At 34.9% G+C, this 27687-nt stretch overlaps 1 long non-coding RNA gene across 1 annotated transcript; it reads left to right on the top strand.

Annotated features, from left to right (window-relative positions):
* Nucleotides 1–517: 517 nt before the first annotated feature.
* On the top strand, nt 518–23825 carry LOC115427585 (uncharacterized). Its single transcript, XR_003936516.1, has 4 exons — nt 518–607; nt 4700–4706; nt 21860–21862; nt 23815–23825. It is a non-coding gene; the product is annotated as an uncharacterized LOC115427585 (long non-coding RNA).
* The last annotated feature ends 3862 nt before the right edge of the window (nt 23826–27687 follow it).

The following is a 27687-nucleotide window of genomic DNA, read 5'->3' as shown; positions in this document are numbered from 1 at the left end:
CTTCACAGTACCTGGACGTCATAGCGATGAGGTGCGTTACTTCCGTGTCGTCTGTTCAGAGAGTTGCTGAAAACTCGCTCATTGCGTGTTGTCTTGTCTGAATTTTCACGTCTTCCACCACGGACTGAATCTCCTCGACCGACCATGGCGTAGTTTTGGGCTGTTATCATGTGGATTAATGTACCGCCATATTTACTGTCAACTTCTGCATCTGTTTTTGGTAAAATGGCAGGTCACAGAGAAAACTGTCTGACCAATCAGTGGTCTGCAGTGTGTACACGTCACGTTTTAGTATCTGGTCCCGAGTCCTGGAACCTCAGCGGAGGTGATACCGAAAAAGTAGTACCGGGTACCAGATTGCTGGTCCTTTTTCGTAATGGAAATGCAAAAAGGACGAGTCGAATCAAGCCAATACCACGCAGTGGAAACGGGGCATAAGTTTCAGTTTCGTTTTCATGCTAGCGAAAGTGACGCTATGTATGGACCCCACACACACACACACACACACACACACACACTCCGGCAGATCGACAAGATACTGAATTTTATGAAAGGGCCCACAACCTTTTGCTTTCATGGGGCCCCCAGTCGGTAGCGGTGCCCCTGGGTAAGCATAGTGGGTTTAATGTATTATCTTTGTTATTTTCTTTATTTTGATTCCCTTCCTGATATCACTTTTTCTTTACTTCTCTATAAATAAATAAATTCATATCACAGTTTGGCTGATTACTGGTCCTTTCTTGTTAATTTGCTCCCTTTTATTAAGGGACATGGAAGGAGGGGGGTCTCACTTCATGTCTGCACCTTGCTATCCTCACAGGTTGGAATATAAAACAAACTTTGTACTTCGTGATCATGTCCAGGATATTGAATACCGAGATTTGTGTAATGGTTTATCGTTGGGGCGCTGATAAGGGGGTGTAAATATGACAAATTCATGGGGCCGAGTAGTTGAGGGGGGCCCAGTGGATATAGAAATTGTGGAAATTTCATGTACAATCTGTTGCTTAAAAGAGGTGTACGTCGGGAGACAAATGTTGAAAGAATGTTAAGTTTCATTTTCATGGTATTGTAAGTGACGTTTATGGAACGCACCCCACACACACACACACACACATTGAGAAGATTGTCAATTTCTGTAGGGTCTACAACGATTATGCTTTCATGGGGTCCATAATTGGTAGCGGCGCTTCTGGGTTTTCATGTGTCTAGGACCAACATGCTTCCTAGTCAGCGACAGGGACATATAACACAGTTTTACAGGACGTGGGCAATCATTGACAAGTCGACCAACTAGATACTGACAGTGAAGTGCACTTGCATGGCTGGGTAAGTGTTATTTAATGTACATACTGATATGAAATGGGTACTGCAGAGCCCAGAATTCCAGATGATTTCATCAGTCCAGTCCATCCATTTAATGGCTTCAACCATAAGCATCTAAGGCAGGGGTATTCAAATCCGGTCCTCAAGGGCCGGTATCCTGCATGTTTTAGATATTTCGCTCATCTATCACACCTGGTTCAATTAAAGATCAGCTCATCATCAAGCTCTGCAGAAGCCTGATAATGATGTAATGGCTTCTAGGTGTGATGGAAGAGAGAACTATCTAAAACATGCAGGATACCAGCCCTTGAGAACCAGATTTGAATACCCCTGATCTAGGGTTTGCCTCTCAGGGTGTCTTCAATGACGGTATTTTTCCTCCTCCTCCTCCGATCTCTCAATTTACCTCCGTTGATATACAGTGTTTTTCTGCCACCAGATTGCACGCGCAACTGCGGTAACGTTGACTACGAAGTGGTCTATAGTGCAGATGGGAGTAGCGTGAACTCATCTGAGCGAGCGCAGACAGTTCATGATAAAGGATGTCATCAGATGTTTCAAGTTGTAAACAGTCAATAAAAACACGGAGGTGTGAAATGGAATCTGAAAGTGTCTCAGTTTCAGCAAATAACTTGTATAATGGTGTGACAAATTAATCAGCACCGAGACATCCATATTAGACATGACAGTAGGAGGAGATAATCGCAAAGACATTTTTATTCTAACTGTGCGTGTTCTTGTTCCAACCTGGTGTTATTATCCGTCCTTAGCGTTGCCGTTACATGTGGACGGCGCTAATGCAAGGCAGGGACATACTCAGGACACAGAGAGTTCATTGTTTTCAGATTCAATCTCTCAAGACTCATTCAGAGGAGGTCATATGTCCACATCCTCTCTGCAGCCTGAACAGGAATGCATCCTGGGACAGATTGAAAGGCTGCTCTCTCAGCTGACATGCTCCGCGTAGCGTGACAATGGCATCATATTTAAGTGTTGTAAAGACGTCTGATGTATTAGGAGCACTTCATACGAGTAGCACCAGAGAGCACTAGACTGACGCTCCATGAGGAAACACAATACAATACAATACAATATCTGAGGTTCACGTAATCTGGTAGAAATGTACATATATGTGCAGAAGTGGGAGTCGGTCACATGTGTACAAGCAAGAAGCCAATGAGGAGTCTTCACCTTTGAGTATTTGTGGTGAAAACTGAGCAAGTCGTGTCAAGTCACTGCTAAAAGTCAAATAAGACAAGTCATAGTTGATGTTGAATATGACACAAGCTGTCATCTGCCACAAGTTAAAGCCAGTCTTTTATCAGTGTTTGTCTGAAGTCTTAAAGATTGTAACTTAAGCCTGACTTAACCCATAAAAGACCCAGTGCTACTTTTGTGGCAGTTCCCAAATGAATTTTTCTCTATTTCTAGCGCTTCTTAAAGTGATTTATCAACATTTATTCTAATTTTATGCTCTGTATTTTGCATTTTTCAATGACAATCATGTATTTTCCTATATTTAATTAATCGACCACATAGATGTTCATAAAAGCTCAAATTAAAGTTGAGGTTTATCATATCAAAAACAGAGAAAACTGAAGTGAAAGTGACTTTTTCAGTAAAATCTATCTTTAACTGGACATAAACCCAGTGTTTCCATCCACTGTCGTTGATCCAACTCCATGGGTTTTACTGGTGAATCAATGCTGTAGAAGATGACGGTGTTCCCATGGTAACTACAGAGTGTCTGAACATGCAAATGGTTCATATCTGATGGCAAACTGCAGTTTACACCTATTATTTACATGGATTGATAGGTAGGCATTTAACTTTTTATATCAGTAAATTATTTTGGTTGCCAGTGGTTGTTTGGGTTTTTATGGGTTAAGTAAGTCATACGGATAAAGTTCCTCCTGGTTTTAAGCCCTTGAAGATTCAGTCATCACTTAAATATTGGAATAACTTGTTTTCAGACATAATTCTTATTTACACACACCAGTAATCACCTTTGACCAGATGCAATGATTACAAACTGAGTCCCAGTTACACTTTATCTATCAAGAATAAATCACATTGTCATAGTCATTTCATGAGAAGAGGTAAAATATATTGTGTTACAGCTTTATGGGCGAAAGTGTATATATCATACAAGAGAACCAATAAAAAAGAATAGAATGGTCAACACCTTGAGGTGCATTGATTGATTCTCTACTCTGTAATTTACTATAAAGATTAAAAAAAAATGTCACTTTGATTTCAAAACAGAGATTCACAGCTATTTTTGAAGGTTACAAGTGTGGAGGATTTTGTTGTCTATTTTTTTAAAGGTAGAATGCAGGCTGGTATATACTGTCTAAACATTTGCTTCTTCCTGAGCCTGTTGAGTCACCATGAAAGTAAAACGTACACTGTTGGTCTTGTTTCTACCGCCTATAGTGTTATTTATTTACTGTATTATCTGTGATGACTGAATAAAAACAGTGATTTATTTATTCAGTCACAACCATCATGCCATGCAGTGAGTTACAAAAAAGAAACGTACGCAGGGGATGACATTTGCAAAGAAATATTAAAAAATTCAGTCTAATGACCGCTGGAAAAGCTTAGATACAGAATAGATAAAAAGTATAAGGATTTCACTTTAACTTGGATCCCTTTTGTAAATTTCATTCAAGGCATCCCCTTCTTCATTCCTTCTCTTTTTTTCATTTATATCCTCATTTTCATGGTGACCCTAGGTGTCATATAACCACTTACAAAAAGATAGCCTATTAACACAACCATTATACATCAGACTCTTATTTTATTTCACCCCGTTTTTTTAATGATAAAAGTCAGTCTAACTCTGTGCCCCCTTTTTCTTTTTTTTCTTTTTTTCTCTATCTGAGCCTTGGGGTGGGTGGGTAGAGTTTGATGTTTGTATATTGTTCTGCCATGGACTAGTTCATATGTCCTGTGCTGATGTAGATGCTTATTTGGAAATGGAAAAATGAAGTCTTTAATCCTTTAACGCCAAATGTATCATATTTGATACATGAGTTTTGAAGCCCACTACATAATCAATCAATCAGTCAATCAATCAATCAATCAGTCAAAGTTTATTTTTGTAACACTTTACAACAACATGAAGACCAAAGTGTTTTACATCTAAAAGCATGATTAAATTATAAGCTGGAAACAGTTTAGTTAAATACCATAAATAGGCATAAAACAATAAGACACAACACACAGTGATAAAAAAAAAAGACCACAGATTTAAAAGCTAATAGTGTCTCAGTGCTAAGGGTTAAAAACTAGTCTAAACAGATGTGTCTTTTACCTGGACTTGAACAAAGACAGGTCAGTGAGGACTCGCAAGTCAGGCAGCAGCGAGTTCCATAGTTTTGGAGCGGCGACAGCAAATGCACCATCACCCCATTGTTTGTATCAGGACCTGGGGACACTGAGAACCATCAGAGAGAACAATCGGAGGGCTCTGCTGGGGCAGTGAACTGTTAAAATTTCAGATAAATAGGGAGGAGCCAGACCATTTAAAGCTTTAAAAACAAACATTAGAATTTTAAAATGATCAGTGTGGTATTTGTTTTCTTGAAAAACCTGTTCTAGTGTTAAATTATCTTAAATACAGTTAACTCTATAACGCCAAACGTATCATGTTTGATCCATGAGTTCTGAACAAGGTTATAATAGTTTTGGAATTTTAATTATAGTTTAGTTTTAATTAGTTTTGACTTTTTTTTCCTCTTATTCAGTTAGTTTTAATTAGTTTTTAGAGCAGGTTTGTTAGTTTTTATTAGTTATTGTTTTTTTCTGAATGCTTAGTTTTAGTTTAGTTTAGTTTTAGTATTAGTTTTAGTTATTTCATATATTTTATCTTCCTCATCATCCTATTCAAAGAAATTAGAGAGGCGCGGATATGGGTTACCCTGGACACTTTATTTGGGGGTCGGGTTAGGGCGGCTCATGGACTGAGCAGAGACACAATGTACCGTACAATGTATAAATTCCCTATAGCAGGTTGAGGGGCGGTGCAATCCATACACAACATCACTTACGTGAAACAATGCGAAGATGTGCAAAGCATGAGAGGAGATGCACAAAGCAGCCAGCAGTTAAAGCAGATAGAAACATATATAACCAGCTAACCAGCAGTTAAAGCAGATAGAAACATATATAACCAGCTAACCAGCAGTTAAAGCAGATAGAAACATATATAACCAGCTAACCAGCAGTTAAAGCAGATAGAAACATATATAAACCAGCTAACCAGCAGTTAAAGCAGATAGAAACATATATAACCAGCTAACCAGCAGTTAAAGCAGATAGAAACATATATAAACCAGCTAACCAGCAGTTAAAGCAGATAGAAACATATATAAACCAGCTAACCAGCAGTTAAAGCAGACAGAAACATATATAAACCACTTATAAACATATATAACCCAGTTCCTCATCAGTAAACCACACCTTAGCAGATATCTCATCTCTTAATCATCTCCAGTTCCATTATTAGCCAACTTTGCTTCAGTTCAGTTCAGCTAGCTGTAGCTAGTAACATCAAACGTTTTTTTAAACATTCTAACAGGTTCCATACCTCTGTAATTGGATTAGTTTTCATCCTCCTCTGTTCTCCTCTTCTAAACTGTGCAGTTCAGGGCTTGGAAGGCCTTTTCATGGTGATAAAGTCTCCAGTTTTAACCTGGATGCTAGTCCTGTCTGACTCTGTCCTTTAGCTCTGCTCTGTCTCTGTCACTCACGCGCACACACATGGTACGCCAAAAAAAAAAAAAAAAAAAAAAAAAAAAAACGACCCATGTATCACTACAGTAAACCCCAGACAGGACTGTGCTGCTTTGTCTCAGCTTTAGTCTGTATGTTCCAGGTAGAGTGGGGACCAGAAGACGACTGGAAACCACCAGTGACCAGACATGACAGACTGTGAAGTGTCGTATGGTGTTACCAGCTAAAACTGCTGGAGCGAAATAAATTAATTTCATATCAATCCGACATTGACAAAGACGAAAACGAAGGGAATTGTATCCATAATTTTTATACGTTTTAGTTAGTTTTGTAAGCTCACGATACAGTTTCAGTTAGTTATCGTTTTTTTCTTTTAATTAGAGTTTTTATTTATTTCAGTTAAAAAAAATGTTTTTTCAATTTTAGTTTTCGTCATTTCGTTCGTTTTCGTTAACGATAATAACCTTGGTTCTGAAGCCCTCTACATCACAGGTGTCAAACATGTGGCCCGGGGGCCAAATTCGGCCCGCCAAAGGGTCCAGTCCGGCCCTTGGGATGAATTTGTGAAATGCAAAAATGTCATTGATGATATTAACAATCCTTTTAGTTCATGTTCCACATTCAGACCAATTCAATCTCAAGTGGGCAGGACCAGTAAAATACTATCATAATAACATAGAAATAATGATAACTCCAAATGTTTCTTTTTGTAAATGTAAATATTTTCATGTATTTACACTAAAACAAAGTATAATTTTGCAAAAAATATGAATAATCTGAAAAAATATGAACAACCGGAAATATCCTAAGAAAAGTAAGTACAATTTTAACAGTATTCTGTCTGTTACTAAATGTTTTATGTGTTTGTAGATCCACTGTGATCTGTAAGTTATAATGTAAATGTGTAAACGACAAATTGAAGCATAATATTGTTAAAATTACACATATTTTTTCAGTTTGTTCATGTTATTCACATCTTTTGAAAGGATAGTTTGTAGATGTAAACCTTTTCATAATGTAAATGAAATGTAAATGAACTTTTTTCGCTCTAAAACATAGAAAAAAGTTTGGAGTTGACATTATTTATATATTATTTTGTTATTATTTTACTGGTTCGGCCCACTTCAGATCAAATTCAGCTGAATGTGGCCCCTGAACTAAAATGAGTTTGACAGCCCTGCTCTACATGATCAGAGTGATATTTTTTTTCTTGAAAAACCTGTTGTATACAATTAGATACATGCAATACATGGCTAATCCATCAGGGGGGAGGAATTCATTTACCAGAGGCCTTTCCAGTGACACTACAAGATTGTCATTAATGAGGAAAGAGGCAGAACTTTGCCAATTTTGAAAAGGAATTACCAATTTGTTAGACATGTTTATGTTGTATTATGTTTTTGTTTGTTCAAAAATAATAATATTTGAGCATTGAGACCTGATGTATCAAATATGAAAAAAAAGATACAAAATTGAAATTCATACATCGAAATTGATATTTGAAAAAAATTGGGTAGTTCAGGAGGACCAGTAAAGGCTCCAGTTTCAAAGAACTGGAATTTTCTGTGAATGATTTAATGGTTCAGGCTTTACAGAGCAAAAAAAATAAAAATAAAAAAATTCAGTCTAATGACGTTGAAATGAGACCCTGCACCATGTTTAGGTTATAGAGCAGCAAAGGGAGATCTCCCTCTGGATGCATTTGGAGATAGAGTCTAAAACCAGGTGTGAGCAAATTCACTTGGGATCAGATCATGAAAAACACATGTTAATGGTGGGTCTGAGGAAGGCCTGAGTGGAGCCTGTTGTTGAGGCGTTTCATTGGGCTGTTTGAGGCACATAATCACACATGGCATTAAACTTAAATCTATGTGACATGATTAAAAAATTAGCTTCAAGCTGCTTTAAGCTGTGGTTTTATTGCATTTATTCCACCCTAGTGCCTCTGATTCCTCTTATTAAACTTATCCCACATCTGACTTTTCTTTCATAGGCTTGTATTGTATTTTCAGATAATGATGGATTAGTCTGCAAAAGAACAATGTTGAGATTTCCCCATTTTGATTATTGGGTATCCAGATGGTTTAATACATAATGAATGCTGCAGCCACAGAGCCTTGCTTTTAGTCTAATGAATCGGCTTCACTGAAGAACTCATAATTTTTATCAATTATGTGTGACCACCCAATTCCCCACATGCTCTTTCCATATGTAGGAGAAGTGCCACTATCAGACTGATGGAGGGTTGGACAGGTGTTTTTAAAAAATTAGCTTTTCTGTTTTATTTTTTTGACCCCTCTGACCTGTTTTTTGGACCAGATAAAGCACATTATGTCGTGTCATGTCAGCTTGTAAACTACAGCTGTCTCAAGGGAATGAACGTTTAACAAGCTCATCGAAACTTTAACACTGAGGCGGCTGTAAATTGAATTTACCATTAAATGACTTCCTGTCTGTTAACAACAAGACCATTAAAACAGATACGTGTTAAGAAAATAGACAGAGATGGAACTGAGGATTCCAGGCCATTGACACCGCCTACATCAATCTAAGCTTGTGAGTGAGCACAGAATGCATTCAATTCAACCGCCAAGTAAAAAAAAGTTAAGGATATTTTTAAGTTTTGGGCTTTTTTTTTTTTTTTTTTTTTTTTCAGTTGGGATTCTTGCACAACGCTTTTTATTTTTTTGTGCGTGAATTAAATTGGAACACATTTTTTAATGACTAGACAGTTTTATTTAGAAATGGCAAAAATGACAAAAAAAGACAAAAAAAAAAAAAAAAGAACTATCCTTAACTTTTTGTTTGTAGTGTATGTGACTGCACACGTCATTCAGGCTCTACCATCACTCCATCCTTATGAATGTGATTTCTCAGGAATGTCTTGCAGAAATTTCAGTAACATTTTACTTGAAGGTCTAGTTTATAATGCATTAAGCGCACATTCATAAGACATTATAATGCATTTATAATGCATTATAAAAGTCATTACAACAGTTTATGATCATGTACAACAACTTATACCAAGGTTACTAAAGTATTATAAGTGCAGACATAATGTATTATAAATTCAGCTTTCATAATGTTTTATACATCCATACCAAAGCAGTGTGAAGGAATTTATTTTTTTAGGTGGGGAACTTTTTTAGGTTTTGTCACTGGTCCCTATACCCATCTATTTTAGGTATTTCATATTTATTAAAAAAAAAAAAAAGTATGTGTTTGAATTAACAAAGATTTGGAGCTGCCACATTATTTTTTATTTATGTACAAAGCAACATGTAACACTTCGATTTACTGTCTCTGTTCTTTTAATGTTTTGTTTTTGCAAAATAAAGAGTTATTAAGAAAACTCTGATGTATAATTTTTGACTTACACTTTTCTTAGAGCCAGTAGATACTGCTCATATGTCATCATACTTGTGCTATAATATCATCAGTCATCCTGTAACTTATTATTGATGTTTCTAAGGCATTATTCAGTTTCAGAAACTACATGTCAGAGCAGTTCTCTGTGTCTTCATAACTGGCTAGAGTTATGATGGTTAGAAAGTGTTCTGTAACCCAGGACTGGAGATTCCTCCTTCAAACACAGTTGTCACTTTGGTATGGGTGTATAAAACATAATGAAAGCTGAATTTATAATGCATTATGCCTATACTTATAATACTTTATTAACCTTGGTATAAGTTGTTGTACATGATCATAAACTGTTGTAATGACTTTTATAATGCATTATAAATGCACTATAATGTCTTATGAATGTGCGCTTAATGCATTATAAACTAGACCTTCAAGTAAAGTGTTACCGAAATGTCTTTAAATTTGGAAGCATTTGCTCAGACTCAAGCGTGAACTGATTCAGTTTTGTTTCTCAAAGATCAAAGTCACTGTGACCTCAGGTTGGCCTCATTCTGCAGAATACCAAGTCTTAACCTTTAACCTTTACTGGGCAAGTGAATTTTTTTGGTCATTTCCACACACATTCACATTACAAGACAGTGACAGTTACAGTGAGGACAGTGAGCTAACACACTCGCTGTTCATGTAAAGGTGGACCTTGCAGACCCTGTAGACCACATTGGACCTGAGATTAACTGCTGTTAGGTACCATGAAGTGATGGTACTAATGTAAGTAATGATGTTCAAAGGGATATTGTGGATGTGGACAGGTGTGTGACGTGATGTTCCAATGTTCTAAAATACATGGTCTTTTCACGTTTCATGTGTTTTTCTTGGACTTTTTATGTATATCTCTTGGATTTTTTTTTTTTTTTTTTTTGCAACATATAGGAAAGGAACCAAATATGTTAACTTCATTAACCTTGATTTTCTGTCTCCTGTCTTATGTCTGTTCTGTCCCACTGTTGTGTGTCAGCCTGTCACTTTGTTAAGTCCTGTCCCTGTGCACTTTTGTTTATATGAACCCCTCCCTCTATATATATGTGTACTAGCAAGGAACGGATGACAATATGAGTGTAAACTTGAAATTGTTACTTGTCACTTGTTAAGCACAAGCTGCAATTAACCCTTTCATGCATGAATTATGAGAACCTTAATCATGACCCCCCCCCCCCCCCCGCTTTTATTCCTCTTTAGGCATGAAAAAAAAACAAAACAATGTGATTGACAGCTTTTTATGAACCTATTATTCATGTAGTTGCAAAAATGTCCACTCAAATGGATACAATACGTTTAATTTCTGAAGCCAAGAAACGTGTATTTACTGATATACTGTGAAAACTATGAAATAAAAACACTTTTAATGCTGCTGATCTGATGTTCTCTCATATTTAAACATACTCTAATACTAGTTATTACTCACTTCATGAAGATAATATACAAAAAAAAAACATTTTGTTAAAGAAAAAATGATAATTACAGTCTAATAATGATTGATTTATACTCAAACATGTTACTGCAGATGAGGTTTATCAAAAACAGCAAAGTTACATGATGCATAAGTGTCCACTGTGTTGGCTGATATGGAACTAAAACAACAAAATCCATGAATATAAAAGAGAACAGCTGTAGAATAACTGTCCACTGTAGTGACCAGTATGCATGAAAGGGTTAAAAAATAAAGTTGTCCCCCGAAGAGGGGTGGTGGTGGCAGGTTAAAGAAAAAAAAAAAAACAAACTTTGATTGTCAACATGATTTTTTTTTTTTTAATTTAAGTTTTTATTGGAGTTTTCACTTGGTACATGACAATCATACAATGTTGCTCAATGTTAACAAACAGGGCTTCTATACATATATGAAAAGTATCAAAAATGCTACAAAGCAAGGAAGTTCTTAAGAAGAAAAAATACAATAAAATAGATAAATAAATAAATACTAGAGGGAAGTAGTCCCGCTGTCATCCTGCTGACTGTCAGTCATAGTTATGTAAGACTAGAATGGGTCCCAAACTGGTGCTGTGATCCCATCCTTATTGTTAAACTTATGAAGCACACATTCATATGAAGAAGTCTTTATCATCATGTTTACCCATTCTTTAAACTGTGGGGCTTTAGGGGTTTTCCAGTGTTTAAGAATAATCCTAACTGCCACTGAGACCCCAACCATAAGAGATAAGAGAGAATTTCCCATTTGATACATTAGCTATCTGCCCTTTTTCACCCATTTTACATGTTGTTTTTTTTTAATTATTATTTCTTTATTTTTATTATTTTTTTTATTATTATCTATTAAGTGTTTTTGAGTACCTAGAAAAGTGCTATGTAAAACTGATGTGTTATATTATTATTATTATTATTATTATTATTATTATTTAACAAAAGTAATAAAGTCTCGTTACATCCTCCAATAACACACTGAGGTTGAAACATTGAATTTCAGAGCATTTCTATGGGTGTCCTATAAAGGGTTAATCAAGGCCTTGGATCTCCTAGACCGAGACCAGCACCTGTTTAACTGAATCCCACCTCCCCTTTAAGACTATCTATGTCTGTGTATAATATTTAATATTATCTGTTATATAACACTTGTATTTCTCATAGCTGATTCTCATAAATTTCTTGTCTGTTTATTCTGAATGCATAATAAATCTGACACTTTCCTCACCCTGACCTGCTGGAGCATCACCATCTTCCAGATTTACAAATGAGGCGCTGGCGAACACGATGTTTGAGGAACGCCTTGAGGGAATTTCTTTAAATCTGGCAGAAACATTTGTTTGCCTCAAGGATGAACTGATTACATTTTCCAGACTAAAGGTCAAAGTCACATGGATAAAAACATGTCACAAAGTTTTTGACTCAAGAATTCAGACCTTGATTATGACACGATTTTTTTTTTTTTTAACAAATATAAAATGATGAAGTGCAGAGAGTCCTGAAGAGCCAGTCACTGTATTTGTATCCTGTGGGTTTCATCTTTACCCCATCCCCACATCTTTTTTAGGAGACTAGCACCCGGTCCTTTAATCCATAGCATAGATAAATTCTGGGTCCATTTTCAGAAGCCAGATGAGAAAAATGTATTTTATCTGAGGCAAATTGATTTTATTTTAGATGAGAACAATTGATTTTACTTGAGACCTGTTTCTGTCTCAGCAGCAAACTCTTCTGAGCTGTGGTGCCACATGTCACATCTAAAGAGGGTTCAAACCAATACTAAAATACAGGAAATTATTATTTTAACCCTTTCATGCGTGAATTATGAGAACCTTAGTCAAGATTTTTTTCCCCCTAATTGTTTTTATTTCAATTTAGGCATGGAAAAAAACCCAATGCAATTGAATTTATTTTAATGATCCTATTTTTAATGGAGTTATAAAAAAAATCCACTCAGCTGGACACCATGTGTTTAATTTTTGAAGCAAAGAAACAATAACAGAAAATGATGAACTGTGTGAAAACTATGAAATGACAACATTTTTAAAGCCGCTAATTTGATGTTTTCTCACATTTCATTATACTCTAATACTAGTTATTACTCACTTTATGGAGATAATATGCAAAAAAAAAACAACTTTTTGTTAAAGAAACCTGTTAATTACAGTCTGATAACAATAAGCAATTGATTTACACTCAAACATGTTATTGCAGATCAGGTTTATCAAGAACAAAGTTATGGTAATTATATGAATGTCAGTGTGTGAGATGTAGCATAAGCGTCCACTGTGTCAGCTGATATGCAAATAAAACAACAAAACCCATGAATATACAAGAAAACAGCTGGAAAATAACTGTCCACTGTAGTGACCACTGTGCATGAAAGGGTTAATTGTTTAATTTCATTAGTGTACTTCCAAGCATCTATACAGTATTCTCACCCATTACCATCAAGCACTCAGCACACTCATAAACCACAAAAAGAGTTTACTGAAACCCCAGAAGCAATGTGATTCAACTAAAAATGACTTCTGGACTGTAAAAAATGCAGTGTCAATATTTCAGAGTCAAGCCATTTACCTATATACCTAAATAGAATATCTGTAGCTCAATGGAAAGTAAACCAGCTGTAACTGTAGACTTAAAAGTCAGTGTAAAGTTCTGCACAGATGCAGTGTAGAATTCAACTCTACAGAGCAATGATTAGTGCCAGTCTGTCGCATTGCATTGTGGGTACTGGACATTTTACTCATTGTGTTCTATTTTATGTGTAGGGGTTCAAGGGGGGGGAGTTGTATTAATGTTTATTTAGGTTAATGTGTCTGTTTTACAATGTTTATTGGCCTTTTTATGTTTATATTTGTATTAATTTGACACCATTAATCAAACCTGTAGGCAGAACAACACCGAAACTGATCGTCGCCATGGAACTTATAATTGTTTTACAAACTGGAAGACTTTATTCTATCAAAGTAAAAGTATGTCTTAGGGAGATTGAAATCTGTAGAGCTAACTCACGCCCTTCAAGACCGTAATCATCTGGACTGCACTTTAACCCTTTCATGCACAAATTATGAGAACCTTAATCAAATTTTTTTCCTGAGTGTTTTTATTCTTCTTCTGGCATGAAAAAAACAATGCGACTGAAAATTTTCTTCTAAAAAATAAATAAAAAATAAAAATAATTTAAAAAAAAAAAATGTAAAAAAAAAATACATTAAAAAAATAATTAAAAAAAAAAAAAAAAAACTTCTTATGGACCTGTTTTTCATGAAGTTGCAAAAATGTCCACTCAGCTAGACACCACACGTTTAATTTTTGCCGCACAGAAACATGTATTTACTGATAAATTGTGTGAAAACTATGGGGAGGGCTTTGTGATTCTGGGGGTTTATGCTCAGGAGAGATCTACATAATGTTACCAATTCATGTCAGAAAAGATATGTAGTGTCTTAAAACTTTAATAAAGATATATGTGAAAAAAACAACAACAACAAAAACAACAAAATCCATGAATATCGAAGAGAAAACCTGTAGAATAGCTGTCCACTGTAGTGACCAGTATGCATGAAAGGGTTAACATTATTTCAGTATTATCATTAGTGATGGGACTTTTGGCTCTTTGAAGGGAACCGTTCACTGAAAAGAGCCGTTCAAAAGACTGGCTCTTTTATGTTTTTTGCATTATTTTGAAACACCAACGTTTTAATGACTAAATAGGCTACATGTGATGATTGACATTACATTTTAAAGGTGTTTAACTGGCGCGGCAGTAAATATTATCTTACCGTAACAAAGAATAGTTAGTTCAAATGTGTGGGCTAAATACATGACATGAGAGGTGACATTAGGCTAATGCTGGAATTTGACAAAAAAACATCACGGTACATCATGTGGACTAGTCTGTAGCCTAAAAATGAAGAAGAAAATAAAACATTTTCTTATGAAATAACATTTGATTCTCCTCAAAACAAGAACAATAAATGTGTGTGAACATACGGAAAAAATTGCACAAAACACAACAGTGATTAATCACTGCAATTCCAGTACTTAAATACCTAAAAACTGTAGTGCAAATAAAATACTTCAAGTAACATTGCAAAGCACCTGATATCTCTAACGTAAATATCAAAATGATACCACATCAGGAGTTCTCTCACTTCTACTCTGTATATAAAGCCAATGCCTCCCCAGTGACGATAAACTGACAGACAATCAGACACTCCCTCCTTAAAAAAATAAAAAAATAAAAAAGAACGGCTCTTTACAAAGACTCGGTTCCCATCGTTCATTTCAAAGAGCCGTTCAAAAGATTCGATTCGTTCGTGAACGTCACATCACTAATTAGCATAAGGTACAAACTGATGAAGAAAATAATACTGCAGAACAATAAATATTAAAACATTATAGAGTCATTTTAAAGTAAATATGGAGTAAAATTAGCTCTATAAAGTGTAATGACATTGCTCTTAACAGTTTTACACATTTTACACATTTCATTATTAATTTTGACACTGAATTGAGTAAAATTAAGTCTGAAAATTTGACACTGGGCATAGAGTAAAATTTACTCTGATTTTGAGTGGGACCAAATGCTATCTGAAACAGAGTTAAATTCAACTCCCTAAGAGTTAAATTGACACTGTCTTTTACTGTGTACAAACCTGAAAATTCAGAGATTGCTTTGTTTTGTAATGACACACACACACACACACACACACACACACACACACACACACACACACACACACCAGTCTCATCCATGACCACAGTCCACACTTAAGAGACAGGAAGTGTATAAAATTTCATCCCATTGGTGCAACTTGCATCATGTTTGATTTCATATCTAAAGGGTCAAAGGTCACCTTCAATGTGACATCATCTTCTGCTAAACCATATCTTATTACCCTGTAAAAATATTGGTTTGTTTCTTTTTTTTTTTAAATCATCAAATTCCATTGAAGTCACTGCATGTATAATAAAAGTCTGAGGGTGTGATGTTTCTTCATCATTTCTACATCTAAATTCATAAGACAGATGCAGGAGTTTCAGTGAGGTCATCTTTAGCCGTTTCTAACTTCAGTCAGTTTTGCAGTTTCATTATTTCCAGTGCATTTGTCCTTTTCAGAAAAAAAAAAAAAAAAAACGAACCGATGAACAAATTCATTACATTTTCACTCTTCACATCACCTTCACCTCGACAAACCTCAGAGACGCTCGGTAAGTGCAGATAAAGTGGAGGAACAATCAAAGCTGATTGAGATAATTATGTAATATCCATTAGCTTGGGCGATAATTGGTCTCATTATGCTGTTGAGAACTGAAAGGAGACTGGTGACTGTACCAAATGTCAGAAGACATTTTCTAGAAAATAAATAAATAAATAAAAAGTTTTTTTTTTAATGAGAAATAATCATAATAAACATCAAGTTCTACATGATTTTTTCAAAAGAAAACACTGAACAAACAATACAACTTTTTTACTTTGACGGTCAACTGCTTGTTTTGTTTTGTTTTTTGTATGTTATTCTGTGTATACATGTTTCATGTTTAAGTATTATATTATCTGAAACTACAGTTGCAGAGAAAAATTATTAGACCACCCCTTGTTTACTTCAGTTTCTTGTTCATGTTTTGTTGTTTTGTTTTATTTATAACAAATAAAATGAGCACTGAAGCTGAAACGTTTACATTTCCTGGTTATTTCTTCTTATTCTGTCTATCCATTAATCATATCCATCCCATATATCTAGGAAATACATCTTTTACACTATTTTACTACTATTTACTACTACTACTACTACTACTACTACTACTACTACTACTACTATTTTAGATTAGATTAGATTAGATTAGGTTGGATTAGATTAGTTTAGATTAGATTAGATTAGATTACATTAGATTAGATTAGATTAAATTAGATTAGGTTAGATTAGATTATTTTATTTTATGTTGGATTAGATTAGATTAGATTAGATTAGATTAGATTAGATTAGATTAGATTAGATTAGATTAAATTAGGTTGGATTAGATTAGATTACATTAGATTAGGTTGGATTACATTAGATTAGATTAGATTAAATTAGATTAGGTTAGATTAGATTATTTTATTTTATGATGGATTAGATTAGATTAGATTAGATTAGATTAGATTAGATTAGATTAGGTTGGATTATATTAGATTATGTTAGATTAGATTATTTTATTTTATGTTGAATTATATTAGATTAGATTAGATTAGATTAGATTAGATTAGATTCGATTCGATTCGATTCGATTTGATAGAACTTTATTGATCCTTTGGGCAAAACCCTCAGGAAATTTAGGTACAGTAGCAAAACATTAGATATACACACAAGAAATACTGCAAGAAAATAGCAAAACAATAAATCTAAAAAGAAAGCAGTGTTGAAATAACAGGCAATTGCACATTGTAAATTACGAGTAGAAACAACAAGTCGCAAGGTGGCAAAAAATAAATAATAAAGTAATACTAATAATAAATGGCTAATTATGTTGTATGTATGTACAGTTGTGGAAAAAAATTATTAGACCACCCTTGTTTTCTTCAATTTCTTGTTTATTTTAATGCCTGGTAAAACTAAAGGTACATTTGTTTGTACAAATATAATGATAACAACAAAAATAGTTCACGGGAGTTTAATTTCAGAGCTGATATCTATCCATTTTCCATGTTTTCTTGATAATAACCAAAATCACTTCAGTTCTTACATCAATCTATGACACTGTACTGACAAAAACAGTGCTTTTAGGCATTCCATGTTTTCTTTTCTGTCTGTTTTAGTCACATGATACACACAGGAGTTAGTATGATTGTCCTGTTCAACTGACGGACTGAGGAGGTCTTTTCTCCCCCATGCCATTCGGCTCTTTAACTCTACTCGGGGGGAGGGGGGGGGTTAAGTAGCAGTGGTAGTTAATACGAACACTCCTCATGCTCCTGGACAGTAGGATACACACACTTTATCCTTTGCACAGACTCCTTCATTGCATTGACTCTAAGCACAACAGCCTCCTTTGCACTGACTCCTTGTGGAAAGTTAAAGCGTTTTTTTTTTTTTTACAATTGTGTTTTTACAACTGTTTGTTTTTTTAAGTTTGTGGATACTGCTGGAACCTGTAAATTTCCCTATGGGATGAACAAAGTATCTATCTATCTATCTATCTATCTATCTATCTATCTATCTATCTATCTATCTATCTATCTATCTATCTATCTATCTATCTATCTATCTATCTATCTATCTATCTATTGCATAACCATTGTTTTACGATGTCTGTTGACGGTCTAATAATTTTTTCCGCCGCTGTACGTCATTTACTTCGTTAAACGTCACATCAAAATGCAGTTCATTTCCTCAAACATCACTCTTTATTTCTTTCTCTAATGCCCTGCTGCAGTCAGATTCACACTGATTAGTCTGGGACATATGATCCTACAAACGTGGTGTGAAGTCCTGCTAAAACCGAAGAACCACAGCAATTTGTTAGATCTAAGATACAAGTACTTAGAGGAGCTGAGGAGGGTTTTTTAGGTAAGCTTCACTGTCTAGATTTACACTTGTGTGACAGTGTTTGACATGAGTAATCGGAAATATACGCATTAAAGCAGTGGTTCCCAACCTTTTTCGGCTCGTGGCCCCATTTTAACATCACAAATTTGTAACGACCCCAGACATTCAAAACGGAGACTTTTTTTTTTTTGGCTAAAATTAATTTGTTTTTGATCATGTAATAATTTGCTGTACTATGTTGCAAATAAACATTCATTTTAGGCAACATTTAGTCTATATAATGTATGTTATTATGGACGGAGGCAGAAAAGCCAGATGTAGATTACTGCACAAAGTGAATATGTACAGTCAGTCCAGTTTGTATTTACAAGGCTGACAGTTAACCCTTTCATGCATAGTGGTCACTACAGCTGTTCTTTGTATATACATGGATTTTGTTCTTTTAGTTCCACATCAGTCAACACATTGGACGCTTATGCATCATCCCAAACACTGCATTTGATAACATTACCATAACTTTGCTTTTTTTTAGATAAACCTGATCTAACATGTTCAAGTGTAAATCCATTCCTTGTTATTGTTATTAGGCTGTAATTAAGAACAAAAAGTTGTTTGTTTGTTTGTTTTTTTGCACATTATCTCCATAAAGTGAGTAATGACTAATATTAGAGTACGTAAAAATCTGAGAAAACATCAGATTAGCAGCATTAAATGTTTTTATTTCATCGTTTTTGCACACTATATTAGTAAATACATGTTTCTTTGCTTCAAAAATTAAACGCATGGTGTCCTTGTTGAGCCACATTATGTAATAAATTCCCATTGTGTAATAAAAGTTCAAAATATAATAAGAATGTCACGTCATCTTGTAATAAAGCCGCGTTCTGTAATAAACTGACGAATTTTGTAATAAACTACCTCAATGCATTACGTAGCAAATTTTTTTTGCATTATGTAGTAAGTTATCACAGTTTGAGAAATTTATTACAAAATGCACTTGACACATTTTTATTTTCATCTTCAAACTGTGTGGTTAAAGTTCTGATTGCATTACCTGTAGCTCCTGTGACTGATTTCTTCTAAATTGCTCTGAAATTATATTAATTTGGATTGTTATTACATAATGAACCATGTTATTACATTTTTTTAAACCCCTTTAGCCCTATCAGCCCGCCCGCGGGCCGAAAAAATTATATTAATATTCATCTACTATAAAAGTATAATAAATCAGGACAATAGACGTTTTTTTTCAACTTTTGCTCAAAGTTTAGACCCTAATGTTAATAAAAGTACATCAAAAGTGTATTTTAGTGCAAACTTTAATGTTCAAACATGATTTTTAATCTTTGTGGGGTGAAATATACGCTTTTAAAAATCTCTGACACAAACAATTAATTTATGCATATCATTATCAATCCAGTCGAAAAAAAAAACAGGCAAGGATAAAAAATTATAATTTCTCGTTTAGTTTGTTACAGTTTACTTAGGCATAGTAATAATACAATATTTTAGACAATGGGAATAGATTCTGTGAGGTCTCTAAATGTCCATAGACACCAAGAACATCCATATGAACCTTATTATTATAAGTATTATAAGTAATTCTTCATTTACTTTGGGTATGTCTTTTTAGGTGTTTTTCCCCTGAAAATATGGTCAGGGTTAAACAGGTTAATAAAAATGTGTCAAGTGCATTTTGTCATTAATTTCTCAAATTGTAATTACTTACTACATAATGTGAAAAAATTTACTATATAATGCGGTGACGTAGTTTATTACAAAATGCGTCAGTTTATTACATAATGCGGCTTCATTACAAGATGACGTGACGTTCTTATTACATTTTGAACTTTTATTACATAATGGGAATTTATTACATAATGCGGCTCAACAGTCCTGCTTAGTAGACATTTTTGCAACTCTACAAAAAAAATTTCCATCGCATTGTTTTATTTTTTAATGCCTGAAGAAGAATAAAATCACTCAGGAAAAAAAAATTTGGATTAAGGTTCTCAAAATTCATGCATGAAAGGGTTAATACTGAACAAACAGTAACTCAACTATGAATTATGAAAGAGCTGCAGCATCTGAAACAGACCACAATGAACATTTGAAAGATAAACAGAACCACAGTGCTTCAGTTTCAGCTTCACAGTTTGTCATGTCTGATATGTATTGGGATTGTCTCTCTCAACTCACCATATATTTTTTTCAGTAAGTTTTTGTTTTATTTCTATTAACCCCTTTCATGCATAGGCCACTCCAGTGGACAGTTCTTCTCCAGCTGTTCTCTTTTGTATTCATGGGTTTTGATGTTTTAGTTCCATGTCAGCCAACACAGTGGACACTTAATCACTACTTAATCATACACTGTAATTCAGATCATTACTGTAACTTTGCTGTTCTTGATAAACCTGATCTGCAGTGACATGTTTAAGTGTAAATCAATTGTTATTTGTTAAACAAGAAGTTTTTTTTTTTTTTTTTTGCATATTATCTCCATGAAGTGAGTAATTACAAGCATTAGAATATGTTAAAATGTGAGAAGACATCAGATTAGCAGCATTAAAAATGTTTTTATTTCATTGTTTTCATATCACTTTTTGATATTGGGTTTTAACCCATACAGACCCAGCGCAACATTTATGGCAGTTCCCAAATGAATTTTTCTCTATATTTACCCATTCTTAACTGATTTATCACTGTTTATTGTAATATTATCCTCTTTTTTTTTTGCACATCTTCAGTAAAAATCTGGTATTTTTCTATATTTAATGTACTGATCATATAGATGTTCATAGAATCTCAAATTCAAAGGTTTATTTTTATCAGAAACAGAGAAAACTGAAGAAATAGAGACTTTTTCAGTCAAATCTGTCAATAACTGAACATAAACCCCAAGACTCCATCAAATGTCATTGATCCTATTCAGTGGGTTTTACTGGTGAATCAATGTTGTAGAAGATGACGGTGTTTCCATGTTCACTACGGAGCCTCTGAACGTCCAAATGGATCATATCCGATGACCATGAAAAGACGACAAGCTGTATTTTGCACCAATTATTTACATGTATTGATAGGATTAGTGGTTTAACAGGTATTAAACAGTTTAGATCAGTAGATGCTTTTGGAAGACAGTGGATGTTTGGGTCATTATGGGTTAAACATATGTTTCTTTACTTCAAAAATTAAATGCATAAATATTTTTGTAACTCCATAGGAAAAAAAAAAAACTCAATCGCATTGTTTTTTTCATGCCTAAAGAGGAATAAAAAGACTGAAGAAAGAAATCTTGACTAAGGTTCTCACAATTCATGCATGAAAGGGTTAATTACTAGAAATTTCAAGCGACCCCATTTGAATTCCAGGCGACCCCACGTGGAGTCCCAACCCCAAGGTTGAAAAACACTGCATTTAAGCATGTTATAGTGCAGCCGTACACAGATACAGTGCACAAAACAGCACGCAGAGTTATTCAGGTCCATGGGAAATGTGCCCCCGTGTCCTCTGGGAGCAACAGTGAATGGGAAGATTCAGGATCTGCTGGGCTGGAAAAGGATTACATCCCACAGGGTCTCTAGGGGAGGAAGACACAGATGCTGCATTGATCCTTCTGATAAACACTGAATGGCTGGAACCTCCAGTCAGTGTCAGGTTCCCCAAACGGAAATGCCAAGACGGCCTGAGATGAGGTTCGGAGCGGTTTGTGGAAGATTTTCAGATAATCCTACAAAATGTGAAATTAGCAGAACTGATGTGTGCCGGTAATTTACATAATTTCCCCATCGCAATGTCATCAATAGAGATGTGAAACTTAATGAGAGACAGATCTGTGCGGTGTGCGGTCCTGAGTATCAGTTAATGAATATCACTGAAAACTTTTATTTCATTAAGCAGTTTACATAATTGGAAATAATATTTTTTTTTGGCATACATTAACAAAGGTTCTACTTAGTGCTGAAATTAACTGTTCGAGCTAGGTGATGTATTATTACAAATATTACTAAAAATAAATAAATAAATAAATTCATCTAAAAAAAAAAAAAAAAAAAAAAAGGGGGGGTCTATTTGTTGGATCCTGCTCCTCCCAGTGTCAATATTTGCTGATTATATCACTGTAAATTAATTTTTGATGGATTTGAACAACATACTTGAAATTTTTTTTTTTTGACATTTTAGCAACCAAACAATTAATGTGTGAATCATAAAAAAATAACACATCAATCCTGCAGATCTAATTTATACAGTTACTTTTCACTTATATCACTATGACATTATTTCCTTTACAGTCACACTAATAAAAAAAACACACATTCTGGATGTTAGTTGTTAGTAGGCAATAATGATAATAAGAAAGAATTAAAATATTTTCATTCATCCATTAATTCATTTATTTATTTGTTTTGAGCAGAAGAAAAAAATCAATATTTTTTGTTTACAAAGAACTAATATCCAAGAAAAAACATTAATAAATAAAGATGATCAAGACAAAATAACAATTACCACATACACTAGTAATAACAAAATAAATTCAATATGTACTGCTCACATTTATACAACATAATACATTACTTTTGCTTCCTTAATGATATATGAAAACATTAGAAAGCTAAAAGATTTACTGACTAAAACTTGACAGTAAGACTTAAAAAAAAAAAAAAAAAAAAAGATTTGGAACATATATATAGGATAAAAGTAAAATAACTTATAACTACAAGCAAACAAGGTGCAAATGTAATATATATATTAAAAAAAATCTCATATAAAATAACATGAAATGCAAATAAAAGAGCATTTTAGAGATAAAAGTGTAAAATATGGAAATGCATAAGAATACTAAAAGTTGGATTTAAAAAAAAGGATGGAAATTCAATATAAAAATACTTACACTTAATATTTAAATAATAAATAATGTCAACAAAATTATGAAATACATGACAAGTTCTAAAACATAGTGTAAAAGTCAAATAAATAGTAGTGCATTAACTGAGGCATAAACAAGACAATGAAAAATCCACTTGACTGATTTTTCACTAAACAAGATGCAATTTTCAGATTCCTTGTTTTGTCGCAATGTGTTAAAATTCAAGGTTGCAGGTGAAATGTAAAGTCTGGCTTGTGATGAATGCCTGACTGACGGACCGGCATAAATGATTAAATGATTTACAAACCTGCCGTCAATCAACCTATCAATTAGCAGTTTCAACACTAATTAAAATTCCATTATAGGTTTGAATGGTGTCAAGGCTAATGTGTTTCTTGTAAATTTCAGCAAAGATAAAAAGCTTGTATATGTCTTTTTATGCCTTGTGGCAGCGCGATAAAGACATGAGCCACCTGAAGGTACAGAGCACAAATGACAGAAGACACAGAGGGGGTACGTCTGCTGTGAAAAAGACCCTCCTGAACAAAAGGAGAAAACTCTGTAGGCCTGAATTATGCCTTTAGGACTGATCTGATGAAACCACACAGTATGTCAGGCCAGTTCTTCTGGCATTTGGTGTGTTATACGGATGCATTTTCATATTTTAGTGTGTTATTCAACGCCTGTTTATTTACACCAAGATCTCCGGTTTACATATACGTTACCCCTAACCCAAAACCTACCCCTAACCCTCACCTCTAAGCCCCTAAACCTGAAGCATACTTACATTGTAAAAACACATAATAAACATAATAATAAACATGTGAATAGCACTTAACATGTTAATAACCCTAACCCTTGTAAAAAATGTGTAACATATAATAAAAATGTAATAAATGTGTTATTAATGTGTTATAAACATGCATAAAAAAACATGGTATTTACGTATTATAAACATGTAATAACCATGTTATTAAATTCAACATGTAAATAACCCTAACCCGTGTAAAATGTATAACACATAATAAAACTGTAATAAACGTGTTATTAATGTGTTATAAACATGTAAAAAAAAACAGGTTACTAACATACTATAAACATGTAACAACCATATTATTAAATTAAACATGTTAATGTCCCTAACCCATGTAATAAGGTATAACATATAATTAAGCTGTAATAAACGTGTTATTAACGTGTTACAAATATGTAATGACCATGTTATTAAATTTGACATGTGAATAACCCTAACCCTTGTAATAGTGTATAACATATAATTAAAATGTAATAAACATGTTATTAACCCTTAAATACCTTGAAATAAAACACTAAATATAAGTAACATACAAACATGTTAACACTTACCCTGTAAATAACCTGAAACCTAATCCTAACCCTTCCCTGAACCCTACCCCAAACTCTAGCCCAAACCCTAACCCAAACCCAAACCCAAACCTTACCCCTACCCCTAACCCTAGCCCTAACCCTAGCCCTTCCCCTAAACCAAACCTTACCCCTAACCCTACATTTAACCCTAACCCTAACCCTAGCCCTAGCCCAAACCCTAACCCTACCCATTACCCTAACCTTAGATCAAACCCTAGCCCTAACCCAAACCCTAGCCCTAACCCAAACCCTAGCACCAACCCTAACCCTAGCACAAACCCTAGCTCTAACCCTGGCCCAAACCCTATAACCCTAGCCCTAACTATAACCATAACCCTAACCCTAACCCAAACCCTACTCCAAACCCTACCCCTTACCCTGACCCTAACCCTACCCCTAACCTTACACCTAAACCTAACCCTACCCCTAACCCTAGCCTTAACCCTAGCCCTAATCCTAGCCCTAACCCAAACCCTAGCCCTAACCCTAACCCTAACCCAAGCCCCAATCCTAACCCTAGCCCTAACCCAAGCCCTAACCCTACCCCTAAATCTAACCTCTACGCCACAAACCCTGACACATATTTACATTGAAAAAACATACAATAAACATAATAATAAACATGTTAAAAATATGTTTATAACCCTAACCTTTGTAATGATGTATAACATATAATAAAAATGTAATAAATGTGTTATAAATGTGTTATAAACGTGTAAAAAAATATATTAACGTATTATAAACATGTAGTAATCACGTTATTAAATTAAACATGTTAATAACCCTAAACCTTGTAATAATGTATAATATATAATAAAAGGTAATAAACGTGTTATTAATGTGTTATAAACATGTTAAAAACATGTTAAAAACCATGTTAAAAACGTATTATAAAATTGTAATAACCATGTTATTAAATTTAACATGTTAAAAACCCTAAACCTTTTAATAATGTATAACATATAATAAAAATGTAATAAACATGTTATTAACATGTTATATACAGGTAATAAACATGTAATCAACACTTACCTTGTAAATAACCCTAAACCTAACCCTAACTCTACCCCTAACCCTACCCCTAAACCTACCCCTAACCCTACCCCTAACCCTGACCCTACCCCTAACCTTACACCGAACCCTAAACCTAACCCTACCTGTAACCCTAGCCTTAACCCTAGCCCGAACCCAAACCCTACCCCTAACCCTAATCCTAACCCTAGCCCTAACCCTGGCCCTAACCCTTGCCCTAACCCAAACCCTACCCCTAACCCTAACCCAAACCCTAACCCTAGCCCTAACCCAAACCCTAACCCTAACCCAAGAACTAACCCTAAACCTAGCCCTAGCACTAACCCTAGCCCTATCCCAATTCCTAACCCTAACCCTAGCTCTAGCCCTAGCCTTAGCCCTAACCCTAACACTAGCCCTAACCCTAGCACAAACCCTAACCCTAGCCCTAACCCTAGCCCAAACCCTAGCTCAAACCCTAGCCAAAACCCTATAACCATAGCCCTAACTATAACTATAACCCTTACCCTAACCCTGACCCAAATCCTACCCCAAACCCTACCCCTTCCCCTAACCCTGACCCAAACCCTACCCCAAACCCTAGCCTTAACCCTAGCCCTAACCCAAACCCAAGCCCTAATCCAAACCCTAGCACTAACCCTAGCCTTAACCCTAACCCAAACCCTTGCACCAACCCTAACCCCAGCCCAAACCCTAACCCGAGTCCTAACCCTACCCCTAAAACTAACCTCTAAGCCACAAACCCTGACACATATTTACATCGCAAAAACATACAATGAACATAATAATAAACATGTTAAAAATATGTTTATAACCCTAACCTTTGTAATGATGTGTAACATATAATAAAAATGTAATAAATGTGTTATAAATGTGTTATAAATGTGTAAAAAAACGTGTAACGTGTAAAAAAATATATTAACGTATTATAACGTATAGTAACGTATAGTAATCACTTTATTAAATCTAACATTTAACTAACCCTAAACCTTGTAATAATGCATAATATATATAATAAAAGGTAATAAACATGTTATTAATGTGTTATAAACACGTAAAAACATGTTAATAACACATTGTAAAAGTGTAATAACCATGTTATTATATTTAACATGTTAAAAACCCTAAACATTTTAATAATGTATAACATATAATAAAAATGTAATAAATATGTTATTAACATGTTATATACATGTAATAAACATGTAATTAACACTTACCCTGTAAATAACCCTAAACCTAACCCTAACTCTACCCCTCACCCTACCCCTAAACCTACACCTAACCCTAGCCCTCACCCTAACCCTAACACTACCCTATCCCCTTCCCCAACCCTAATCCTAGCCCTAACCCTAACCCTAGCCTTAACCCTAGCTCTAACCAAAACCCTAACTGTAACCCTAGCCCAAGCACTAACCCTATCCCAATTCCAAACCCTAGCACAAACCCTAACCCTGGCCCTAGCTTTAACCCTACCCTAACCCTAGCCCTACCCTTACCCTACTCCAAACCCTACTCCCACCCCTAACCTTACACCGAATCCTAAACCTAACCCTACCGGTAACCCTAGCCTTAACACTAGCCCTAGCCCTAACCCTAACCCTACCCCTAACCCTAATCCTAATCCTAATCCTAATCCTAATCCTAATCCTAACCCTAACCCTAGCCCGAACCCTGGCCCTAACCCTAGCCCTAACCCAAACACAAACCCTAACCCAAACCCTACCCCTAGCCCTAACCCTAGCCCAAACCCTACCCCTAACCCTATCCCACTTCCTAACCCTAGCCCAAACCCTAGCCCTAACCCAAACCCTACCCCTAACCCTATCCCTATCCCAATTCCAAACCCTAACCCTTACCCTAGCACTAACCCTAACCCTTACCCTAACCCTAGCCCTAACCCAAACCCTACCCCGAAACCTAACCCTAGCCCCAAGCCAAACCCTAGCACTAACCCTAACTCTT

Source organism: Sphaeramia orbicularis, chromosome 10 (genome assembly GCF_902148855.1).
Source record: "Sphaeramia orbicularis chromosome 10, fSphaOr1.1, whole genome shotgun sequence".
Taxonomy (NCBI): domain Eukaryota; kingdom Metazoa; phylum Chordata; class Actinopteri; order Kurtiformes; family Apogonidae; genus Sphaeramia; species Sphaeramia orbicularis.
This window is presented reverse-complemented; position numbering and strand designations above follow the sequence as displayed.